Source organism: Phyllostomus hastatus, unplaced genomic scaffold, assembly GCF_019186645.2.
Source record: "Phyllostomus hastatus isolate PE091 unplaced genomic scaffold, TTU_PhHast_1.1 phas_contig_471, whole genome shotgun sequence".
Classification (NCBI taxonomy): Eukaryota; Metazoa; Chordata; class Mammalia; order Chiroptera; family Phyllostomidae; genus Phyllostomus; species Phyllostomus hastatus.
Window position 1 is genome coordinate 597,913 of NW_025333887.1, and position 11,562 is coordinate 609,474.

The 11,562-nt window shown below is 42.7% G+C and overlaps 1 pseudogene; it reads right to left on the bottom strand.

Annotated features, from left to right (window-relative positions):
• The window catches only part of LOC123823085, a 35,572-nt pseudogene extending 32,196 nt beyond the window's left edge, over window positions 1-3,376 (bottom strand).
• Between the last annotated feature and the right edge of the window lie 8,186 nt (window positions 3,377-11,562).

The following is an 11,562-nucleotide window of genomic DNA, read 5'->3' on the forward strand; positions in this document are numbered from 1 at the left end:
GATTGCCTGCACCTGCCAGTCACCACAAATAAAGCTGGAATAAGCTTTGTCATGTATGTCACCTTACACCTTGTGTAAGAATTTCTTTATGGTGCATACATAACAGCAGAATTACAGGCACTCAGGCTAGGTGTATACTTAATTTAACTAGATACTGATGTATTGTTCTCCAGAATAGCTGTGCCTATACTCCCAGAAGCAGTACACTGGGGTTCCTATCTCCCTACATTGGCACCAGCATTTGATATTACCTGTGTTTCTCTGTGTGTGTATGTGTGTGTGTTTTCCAACTTAATGGGTGTAAAGTAATATTTAATTGTTGTTTTAATTTGTGTTTCTCTGATAATCAATGGATTTGAACATCTTTTTGTGCCTCTTAGTATTTGGGGGGTTTCTTCTATAAACCACCTATTCATATGCTTTGCCCACTTTTCTTATTTTTATTTTCCATCTCTATTGAGATATAATTGATAAATAACCACTAAAGTACACTATACATCAGGATCCAGCTGGGAAAACAAACTACACAAAATATTTCAACAGGAAGAACTGCATATAGAGAATTGATTAAGTAGTCAGTGGAAGGAAGGCATTTGGAGGAACTGAGATAGCACAGAGACAATAATTGCAGGAAGCAGTCCCCATTTTCAGCGCTGGGGGAACAAGAAGAAGAGATGGAGTTATGAATCTCTAAGGTTGGAGGAGCGGCCCTGCAGAGCTGGAAATCAGACTCCGAGGAGAGGGTGCTGAATGGCTGTTGCTGATACTGTTAAGGCTTAGGAGATGAGCCGCATAGATCTGGGGACTCTGACTTCTTAAGGGGTGTTCTCTGACTGGTTCTGTACCGGAGATGGAAATCAACTGATGTTAGCAAGCTGAGGGCCAAGGCTGGGTGACAGCAATAAGAGCAGAAAGCAAACAGGAAGGAGAGAGACCCCTATTCCCTTCTCTAGCCTTTCAGTCATTCTCTAGTGTTGCTCCTGGGGGAACCTAACAGAGAGCCAGAAGACAAGGAAGAAATGTGGTTGCAGAGTCCCTGTGCCAGCATCACAAAGCCAGATGTGGCACAATTCCCCTCTCCCACCTCTTTGGCTTCTCAGCATCAATACAACCCTTCTACATGTATTTGAACTTCCATCAGCAATACTGACAACTTTATGTTTCTGTCTGACAAAATGCCAGCATCCTTCAAAAAAATATGCTCCCATCCTGTCCCCAAAGGGAAAAGACACAAAATCCCAACAGCCTTTGCAATCTTCTCCAAATGACAGCCACTGTATTAATGGTGTTAGTTTCTCCTCTAAATAAGTAATAATTCCACTTGGATATTTTGTGGCCCAGAGACTAAGTTGTAGAGTTACCTGCTAAAATAATCGCATATAAACTAATAAGGATAAAGAAGAAGAAGCAGGAAATAGTATATTTTTATATATAATTCTTTTTTTCAAGAGGATATCAAATCATTTATTGATTACACATGATAATGGATGATATACCAACTTCATTCCTTTCTATAATTTTAGCTGGTACCATAATGAAATTTAGATATATCACATAGGATGTGCCAACAACCGTTAATAACCAAATAAACTCCATGACTCTGCTTGGGTGACCCTTTTAATGGTGAACTCCAGCTCACAACACAGTAACTTATTAATTCAACTACATCAAGGTTTCTGAAGACAGTGCCTTGTGTGCCCAAACAGGATATAAATAAATTTCAAATGGAACATGGCATTACCCTTAGGGAACTCCAACTTCACACTGTTGGGGTAATTTACCAAGATAGCTTCAGAGTAGACTAACTTTACACAGCACATTTTTTAAAAAGACACATTTATTCAGTGTCATGATCACACTATTACATTTAGCAATCAATGGCATGGGTGCAAAATAAAACTTCATTAAAAACCCTTTTGGGCCCTGGCTGGTGTGGCTCAGTGGACTGAGCACTGGCTTGAGAACCAAAGGGTCACCAGTTCGATTCCCAGTCAGGGCACACTCCTGGGTTGCGGCTGGACCCCCAGTAGAGGACACATGAGAGGCAACCACACATTGATGTTTTTCTCCCCCTCTTTCTCCCTCCCTTCCCCTCTCTCTAAAAATAAATAAATAACATCTTTATAAAAATACCCTTTGTTGGAATACTTTACACTTTTCACAGAACAGAAACTAAAATAACCTGTTATACAATTAGTCACAAATACCATCCTTGAGTTTTTGCCCATTCACAGGAGTGTTGTCTGAGACATGCCTTCTTTGTAGCAACTACACCCTGCCACCATTGTGCTTAGATCAGTTCACAAATCTGTTGCAACCTGTAGCTTCCCTGTTACTTCTCTGGCTCTCCTCTCAAGCTAAGCTTTGTTTCCCAGCAGTAATTAAATCCTTCCACCACTGCCATAGCTACTGCTGCTGCTGGAACCAGCATAGCCACCTTAGTTGGCTTGGTTTCATGGTTTGGCAAAACATTGGCCTCCACCACTACAGGGGCCAGAGCATTTGCCTCCAAAGTTTCTTCCTTTTGTGGGTCCAAAATTTGAAGACTGATTGTTGTAATTGCCAAAATCACTGTAGCTTCTGCCACCTCTGAAATTGCTTCCATCATTACCAAATCCATTTTAGCCACCCCCACTGCCACCATATCCACCACCACCACCACCATATCTACTACCAGCATGGCTGCCACCAAAGCACCTTGACCACTGAAGTTTCCTCCATGACCAAAGTTGTCATTCCCACCAACCACCTCCGTGACCACCTCCGAAGTTTCTAGAACCACTTCAACTTCTCTGACTGGATTAAGCCCTAGTCAGTTCTTGCTTAGATAGCTTTCCTTCCTTCACAGTTGTGGACATTTACAGTATGGTATTTCTGAATGACAATCTTGTCTACAGAGTCATGGTAATCAAAGGTTACAAAAGCGAAGCCTCTTTTTTTGCCACTGCCTCGGGCAGTCATGATTTCAATCACTTCAACTTTCCCACACTGTTCAAAATAACCTCTTAGGTGATGTTCTTCAGTGTCTTCTTTAATACCACTGACAAAAATCTTTCTCACAGTTAAGTGGGCACCCGGTCTTTGAGAATCTTCTCTTGAGACAGCCCTCTTTGGTTCCACAACTCTTCCATCCACCTCGTGTGGCCTTGCATTCAAGGCATTCCTGTCTGCATCCAACTCCTCCACAGTGGTATATGTGACAAACCCAAAGCCTCTGGAGCGCTTGGTGTTTGGATCTCTCATCACCACACAGTCTATCAGCATTCCCCACTGCTCAAAATGGCTCCTCAGACTCTCATCTGTTGTTCAAAGCTCAAACCTCCAATGAAAACTTCCGTAGCAGTTCCAGCTCTTTGGGAGTCTTTGACTTAGACATGACGACTGCAGGAGAGGGGACTTCAATGATGCTTACTCAGTGGCGTCCACTGACAGAAAGTCTTTTTATATATAAATAATACAATTGAGGAAGAAATTATACATGGCTGTAACTCTTATTTCTATCACTGTTTAGGAGCCTAAAATTGATTTTTATAATTTCCTTCTACTATCTTTTCCCATATTTCTCTTGCTCTCAGCTTGCATTCTGGCTGGCTGGGGTTCTATATCTGATGAAGTTTCTCAAACTTTTATTTCTGAAGGGTCTGAATCCTCAGTGGTACAACATTCTTTTTAAAATTAACTAATTAATTAATTTTTATTAAAGTATTTTATTTTTTTATTTTTAATATATTTTATTGATTATGCTATTACAGTTGTTCCATTTCCCCCCTTCACTCCCCTCTACCAGTTTTTTTATTTTTAAAAAATATTTTATTTCTTTATTTTCAGAAAGAGGGGGAGAGAGGGAGACAAACATTGATGTGTGAAGGAAACATCGATTGGTTGCCTCTTGCACACTCCAACCAGGAACCTGGCCCATAACCCAGGCATGTGCTCTGACCAGGATTGAACTGGTGACGTTTTGGTTCACAGGCCAGCACTCAATCCACTGAGCCACTCCAGCCAGGGCCTTTTTCCTTTTTGTTTAACCCCTCTACCCCCTAACCCACCCCCTGCCCCCCAGGGGTGTCAGCTTGCTCTCTATCTATGTCTGTCTCTGTTTTGCTTGTTAGTTCAGTTTGTTCATTAGATTCCACATATGAGAGAAATCATATGATATTTGTTTTTCTCTGACTGGCTTATTTCACTTAGCATAATGTTCTCCAGATCCACCCATGCTTTAGCAAAGGGTGAAATTTCTTCTTTTTTATAGTGGAGTAGTATTCTATTATATAAATGTCCCATAGTTGTTTTATCTACTCATATACTGGTGGATACTTGGGCTGATTCCATATGTTGGCTATGGCAAATAACACTATAATGGTGAGCTGTATCACTTTAAATTGTTTCTGCAGAGCTAAGGTAAGCATCGATACAATGAAAAGGCAATCTACAGAATGGGAGAAAATATTTACAAACCAGATACCGGATAAGAGGTTAATGTCCAAAATATATAAGGAACTGCTACAACTCAGTAGCAAAAAAATAAATAATCCAATTAAAAATGTGTGAAGGACCTAAACAGACATTTTCCCAAAGAAGATATGTGAATGGCCAACAGGCACATGAAAAGGTGCTCAACATCACTAATCAGTAGGGGAATGCAAATCAAAACCACCATGAGATATCAACCTTTATCTGTTAGAATGATTATCATCAAAAAGACAAGAGGAACCCTGGCTGGCGTAGCTTAGTGGATTGAGCGCGGGCTGTGAACCAAAGTGTCGGCAGGTTCGATTCCCAGTCAGGATACATGCTTGGGTTGCAGGCCATGATGCCCAGCAACTGCACATTGATGGTTCTCCCTCTCTCTCTATATATATATCTCCCTCCCTTCCCTCTCTAAAAATAAATAAATTAAAAATCTTTAAAAAAAAGACAAGAGGTAGGTGTTGGTGATGATATGGAGAAGGGAACCCTTGTTTACTGTTGGTAGAAATGTAAATTGGTGCAGCCTCTATGGAAAACAATATGGAAGACCCTCAAAAAATTAGAAGCAGAACTACCATATGATGTAGCAATCCTACTTCTGAGAATATACCGAAAGGAAATGAAAGCAGGATATTTATTTATTTATATATTAAAGATTTTATTTCTTTTCAGAGGGAGGCAAAAAGAAAGAGAGGGAGAGGAACGTCAATGTGCAACAGGAACAATTGGTTGCCTCTCATGTGCCCCTAGCTGGGGACCTGGCCTGCAACCCAGGTATGTGCTCTGGCTGGGAATCAAACCAACGACCTTTTGGTTTGCAGGCCAGTGTTCAATCCACTAAGCCACACCAGCCAGGGCTATTTATTTATGTTTTTGTTTCTTTTTGTTTGTTTATTTTCTTCTTTTTGAAAACAGGATATTTAAAAGATATCTGTACTCCCTGTACAGATATGTGTAAAAATACTGTATTACAGTATTTTTTACAATAGCCAAGACAAGGAAACCTAAGTGCCTGTGATTGGATGAATGGATAAATAAAATGCAGTGTATTTGTACAATGGAATGTTATTCAACCATAAAAAGAAGGAAATCCTGTCATTTATGACAATATGGATGGACCTCGAGGGCTCTGTGCTGTTAAGAGTAATAAGTCACTCAGAGAAAGACATACTGTATGATCTCACTTACATGTGGACCCAGAAAACATTGAATTCATAGGAGCAGAGAGTGGAACGGTGATTGCCAGGAGCTGTGGGGTAGGTGAGATAGGTGATGTTGGTCAAAGGGCACAAACTTGCAGTTATAAGATAAATCACTTCTGGGGATGTAATGTACAGCATGGTGACTATAGTTAACAATACTGTGTTGTATATTTGCAGGTTGCAAGGACAGTAGATTTTAAATGTTCTCACCACCCACATCAACAAACTGGTGATACTGAGAGGTGAAGGATGTGGTAGGTAACCTTACCGTGATACACATTTCACAGCATATACATGCATTAAATAATCACATTATACACCTTAAACTTATACAACGGTATATGTCAATCATATCTCGATGAAGCTGGAGAACATTTTTAAAAGAATGAACATTCTGCCCTGGCTGAGTAGCTCAGTTGTTTATAGCATCATTCTAATATGCCAAGGTTGCAGGTTTGATCCCCCATCAAGGCACATACAAAACTCAGCCAATGAATGCATAAATGAGTGGAACAACAAATCGGTATTTCTCTCTCTCTCTTTCTCTCTCTTTCTCCCTCCCCCTTCTTCTCTCTCTCTCTAAAATCAGTAAGTACGATAAATAAAAAATATAAATAGATAAATAAATATAGAATGGACAATCAGCTGTACTGCTCAAGGTTCTGCCCACTTGGAGAATTTTCCCTTGCTACTGTCCTTGGGGTCACCTGTCAGTGGGGCTGTAATGCTGCAGCCATCTACTGGCAGCTTGTATAGAACCATTTATCAATGAGGCTCAAGTTACTTCCTCCTCAGTCAACTGCTAATACAAACATTCCAGGAAGCACGGACAGATTGAGAGAGAAGAGCCCAGGCTATAGGACTTGGTGTCAAAGGAATCAGGAGCACTTGCTCATGCAACTTTTTGTGCTTTCTGAAACCACCTGAGCTTTGAACTCTGAAACCCCATTTCCACTCATTGTGATACACTGCAGCTCAGGCCCAATGTATAGCCTGATGAGTCAGACAAATACCCAGTTCCTTATAGTAACTGGGGTCATGTGGTCACCAGTGGCCCTAAGAATTCAGTCTCTATGAGGGCCTGATAGCAAGCTGAAGGAGAACGGTTATTAGAAGAAGGCATGGATTTTCTACAAAATCCTAAAGGTCTGCACAGTGATTCTCCTATTGGTGCTTACCAGAGACACTACATAACATCACCACTTTCCACAGACACCTTAATATTATTGGCCCTGCTGGGTCAAAAGGCCCAGCTTGTACTGCAACCTGGACTCATTGTATAGTTATCACTTGCTCTGATACCCACACAAAATTAGCAGCCTTATGAGTTACACAGGAAATAAGTCAATGTAGCCCAGGCATATGTGATATAAATTCCATAATCCCAAAGAGTCCACCAAACATTATTTTTAGAGGTAGCCTGTGCAAGATGTAGCATCATGTCTTTTACCTTGAAGAGGTTATCTTTCCATGGGATGTTCAACCTTTTGGCGTCTCTGGGCCACTCTGAAAGAAGAAGAGCTGTCTCAAGCCTCACATTAAATGCACAAACATTAATAAAAACTGATGAGAAAAAAAGATTTTAAGTAAATTTACAATTTTGCGTTGGACCACATTCATAGCCATCTTGGAACACATGTGTTCCACGGGCCATGGATGTTGGACACCCCTGATTGAATTTCTAGAAACTTCATTGAGGTTTTACTTTCTTAAATTTTCATGGGATATATCTCATACCTTCTGATTTTTTAAAAGATTTTCAAAATTTAGTTTTAGAGGGGAAGGGAAGGAGAAAGAGAGGGAATGAAACATCAGTGTGTGGTTGCCTCTCCCACCCCTCTACTGGGGATCTGGCCTACAACCCAGGCATGTGCCCTGACTGGGAATCAAACCAGTGACACTTTGGTTGGCAGACCCATGCTCAATCCACTGAGCTAGACCAGCCAGGGCAAACCTTCTGATTTTCATATGTCTTAGTAAAGTATTTATAGTACTTTCTGCTTCTTGTTCATCAGCTTCAATTGGGATGACATCACCATCTGTAGTGGACCAGTGGATGTTGTGAGGAATGGTGAGATAGTCAAAGTTTCTAAGTACTGTGTGATGTCAGAGAGAAAGAGAGATGACATGGCCTTCAGGCAAAACTGTGAGAGTGTACTGTTGGCCCTTCCAAGTAAAAACAAAGAGGTTCTGGTGGACTTTACAAATTGCTATAGAGTAACACACTTGATAGGGCAACAGCTGAATACCAGAAGCCAGCGGTCATGATGCTCTGCCTCAGTACAGAAACTACATCTGGAACAGCAGCTGCATTTGGTGTCACTGCCTGATTAAGCTTACATAATCCACAGTCATTCTCCAAGACACCTCCACCTTCTGAACACAGTCAAATAGAAGAATTCGAATATGAGAGCTCTCACCATAACTGCAACTTTCAGGTTCAAGACACTGAGTGCTGGGAATTACACCTTTGGACTCTTTCCCAAAGCCAGGGTGGTTCTGGAATCTTGCTATTGAATTTAGGCTATAGGTAAGTTCAAATTTAAGGCAACCAACCAAGTAGGCTATGAAAATTCCTTCCAGCTGCATAGGCTAACATTAAATGTATAATTTTTGTAAGTGGACCCAGCTTAATAAACTGTGCCCAACTCAATGTTACATTCTATCCTCTTTGGTAGAACATTCTTAGAATCCACTCCCATACATATTCCCCCAGGTTTCTGCCAGTAATTACTAGAAAAATAGTCTTGCTATTCCTGTGGTATATAAGGTACTTCCTCCTGGGTCTTAGCATGTGCTGTACCCCTAGACCATGTTGAGACTGGACATTCTTATTGGTCTAATGGTGACAGGGGATGGTTGTGGTGGGTCTTGATGAGAATAGGTGTTCCCTTGCAAAGCAGCAGAGAGCTTCCATGACAGCCCTAAGAATTCTCTATCTTTTAGTAGCCATAGGGCTGACAGTGCTGAAAATCAAGCACAACATCTAATTGTGTGGGTTCAGAACCCCATGTTAGTTGAATTCCCAGCCTGCTCACATTTCTCATGTGAAAGGCAGGGCAGTGGATGGGGAGGAGTGGGACCCTGAAACTGAATGATGCTTTCAGGACCAAAGATGCAAGTGAAAAAACCAATCTCCAAAGCTTCTCTTTCAGAATATAATTCCCGACACCACTCCTATTCTGAGTTTCTCGATCAGTCTGGAACAGATCTTATGAGGAAGCAGAAATGATGACAGATCCTATCCTTCCCTAGCACCTTCAGAGAGATCACAACTCTGTTTATTTGACCCTGGACATCTGGTCTCCAGAACTGGGAAATGATACATTTCTGTTGTGTAAGCCATTTGGTTTGTGATCTTTTGTTACAGCAGCCCCCATCTAAGGCTGCAACAAAGGAAAGAGGCTGCAACTCCTCAAGCTTAGCAACCTCCCAGGAGAAACTCAGTCTGAGGGAGACAGAGCCTAGCTGGTGCTAGGGGTTTCTGAGCTCAGAAGAGGGTCCCATGGGGCTGGAACCCAGACCTGTGAAGAGGAGGAGGGGACCTGGCTGTCTGATGTTGGTGTCTCAGACATGGGATGCAACAAACCTGCTTTCGTAAGTGTTGGGAAATCTGAAAATTGGATTCAAGTTAAGTGTCATGGAAGCAAGAAGCTTGCTGCGAAGGTGAAGGAGCCTTGTCACGGGGATGCTGACAGGAAGGGGCACTTCCCCCCTTCCTCCTTCAGCCTTGCAGTCTCCCTCTAACAGCCTCTGTTAGCAGAACCTAACTTGGAGCCAGCTGGCAGAGCATGAACGTGGTTTGCAGAGACCCCACCCCAGTACCATGAAGCAGAAGACAGCAAAGTGAGTTGGGACCCAAGAGACAGCATAATAACTTAATAATTGCCACACTCACTCTCTGGCCCAACAGCTCTCTTCTCCTGGGGCATGCACCTTCTCTCCTACCCGGAGAAAGAACTGTATATATCTACTTTATCCATAATAGCCACAACTGGAAATGATCCAAGTGCCTACCACTGGAGAAATGGATAAGTAAGTCATGGTGTGCCATATAATGAATACATAGCTATGAACAGAAGGGAAAAGTTGATGCAGACAGCCACAGAGATGATGTCATAATACTGGTATTGGTTGGGTGGAGGCATGAAAGGGTTTTGTGCAGTGATGTAAATGTTCTACAGCTTTGATCTGGGTAGTGGATTCACAGGTAAAAAAACTCAGGTGTGCACTTCATTTCACGTATACTAACCCTCAATAAAGACATTTTCAGGGAATTTTAGGGCAGTGAAATTACTCTGCATGATGTTGTAAAGGTGGATCCATGTCATTATGCATTTGTCCAAATCCATAGAACATACAACCCCGAGAACAAACCCTAATGTAAGTTGTAGTTCGTGATAACATATCACTAATAGCTCATCAGTTGGAAGAGATGTCCCACACCAATGCAAGATGTTAATAATAGGGGAGACCGCCAAGGGTGGGGAATGAAGGATTCTATATGGGAACTTTCTACTCCCTGGCCAGTTTTTCTGTAAACCTGAAATTGCTCTAAAAAACAAAGTCTATTAATTTTTTGTATTGTTTTTCTATTAGTTGTCTAAACTTTTCCCACATTGCTCTCCCCAGACCCACCCACCACACCTCTGCTCCCACAGTCAATCCCCACCCTGTTGTCCATGTCCATGGGTCCTTTATACATGTCCCAGGCAGCCTAGGGCAGACATGGCAGCACCACATCATCAGGATCCTGGGCTCTTTTAATGTTGCTGCTCTGCCGTCCTCAATAGCTAACTTCCATTCAGTGGTCCAAGATGGCTCCTCCCAGCCCACCATGGAATTTGTGTGCTTGCTGGTGAGAAGATGGAGTGGGACAGGGAAAGGCATTCTTTGCTTCTTAAAGGGCACAACCCAGAGGTTGTCCCTCCATTCACATTTCACTGGCCCCACCTAGGTGAGAAGGAGGATGGGAAATATATCTTTAGCTATTGTTATGTAAGAACAAGAAGACCTATATTGGGGGCAAGTAGACGCTGTTACAGGTGGATATTAAGCAGGGATGATGAATGCAGACAAGTCTGGAGGGGATTGCTGTAAGCAGGAGCAGAGAAATGGGGCAAGATCTGGAAGGGTATGCAGTTAAGAGTGTTTTCAGTGACAGGAGCTATTACAGCACGTTTTTCTGCCCATGGGACTGACCAAAAGGAACAGAAGAATGAGAGGTACAGAAAAAGAGAAGGAAATCGCAGCAGAACAGTCCTCGAGTGGGTCACAGGGGTGGGACTTGGTGCCCAGGTAGAGGGGCTGACCTCAATGGACTGAGGCTCACCCACAGGGGCTGGGCCAGGGGAGGGCAGAGCTTCAGGGACAGATTTGATGGTGGGGAAACAAATTCTCTTCTGATGCTTTATACTCACTCAGTTAATGAGACAAAGGCCTGCAAAGGCCGGGGGGAAGGAAAAGCTCCATGGCCCTCACCTGGGACAGCCAAGGAACATACTGACTCAGGAGTTCCCAAGGCAGGCTAAGTGCCCAAGGGTCCACTTGAGGTTTATGTGTAGCCATTCAAAGTGCATACTGGTTTCAAGGGCTGGGCACTGAGGGACGTCTACTCCTTCTGGGTATTGAAGCCAGGAGCCAGATGGGCACTCAAAGGTTGTCATGTTAAACAAGGAAGACGCTCATGGGCCCAGGCCATACTCTGCTCCAGCACCTGCCTCACTGTGGGAATGAGAAATCCAATGGTGGGGATAGACCAGAGCTGCTTTGGAGGCCAGCAGGTGCAAGAGGAGCCGGCAGCAAACCCTGGAAAGGGAGGGATGAGTTGGCCTATGGCAAGCAATGAGGGAGCTGGCAGGGAAGTCGTGCTCTGTAAAATGACAACAGT